Source organism: Mizuhopecten yessoensis, unplaced genomic scaffold, assembly GCF_002113885.1.
Source record: "Mizuhopecten yessoensis strain PY_sf001 unplaced genomic scaffold, ASM211388v2 scaffold10997, whole genome shotgun sequence".
Classification (NCBI taxonomy): Eukaryota; Metazoa; Mollusca; class Bivalvia; order Pectinida; family Pectinidae; genus Mizuhopecten; species Mizuhopecten yessoensis.
The window spans coordinates 105,553-106,611 of record NW_018408827.1 but is presented as its reverse complement, the minus strand read 5'-3'; positions in this window follow the sequence as shown (position 1 = coordinate 106,611).

Here is a 1,059-nt window from a genome sequence, read left to right as displayed (position 1 = left end):
CGACTAACTACAGGATCGCTGTTCCCCTCCGCACTAGGTAAAAAACCCACCAACACTATGATTCAAGAATATTCACTGTTTTATATAAAATTATCATAAAAAGTGAATTGAAGAATATTCATTGATTAAATTATGGAAATTGTATCGATATGTTTGTTTCCACGAACTATATTTCTTTTACGGGGAAAGTCACGAGACAACATTCTCTGAGCAATACCATGGGCTGTTGTAGCCCTTGAACAAACACTGCGAAACTCGAATTTAAAAGTGCGTTTCGAACTAAGAAAATAAAATGAAAAAAAATGAAAAATGTAAATATAAGCATAAACCTATAACACGGAACAGGATTGCAGAGTGATAATCATAACGAGCTTACCCGCGTTTCTCATTTTTTCTGCAATCCTATTCCGAGTTATAGGACCATCACACGTAACAGAATGCTGTTTAATGCTTAGATAACCTTTGGTTAAACAAGTATTTGGTCTTACACCAAACTATTAACTATCGGATGGAATATCGTTATACGATATACTCTACAGATTAAAACCATGATAAGATACAGTAGAAATATTAGCAATGTGCTATTAAAGGTTAATATATTCAATTCCAAGATAAATAATACTTAAATATGACATATATTGAAAAATATACAATGTAAATATATACAAAGGAGGATATGAATAGAAAATACGGTATATACAATGCACTTTTCAACTATGTCACAATGTTAGTATTGGTTTATGACGGTTCTGTAAGTGACATAAATGTTGAGGAAAAATGATAATAGCCAAATAATATACGATTTGTATCATTGTTGTAAATGTATGTTACAATAAAAAGAACAGATCTAGTCCTACATAATATTCACCAGATTTATTTGACAAACTTAAGATTCCTAGCTTTAAACTCCTCCAGCGATGCATGTCATAGTTGGAATGCGTAAGCTGGTACTTTTTATTGTTATAGAGGAAAACGTAAAACTCGTATTGATCATTAACTAACCATAAAGACCTTGAACTAACAATTTAAACGCTGTGAGAATTGTAAAACTACGACTAT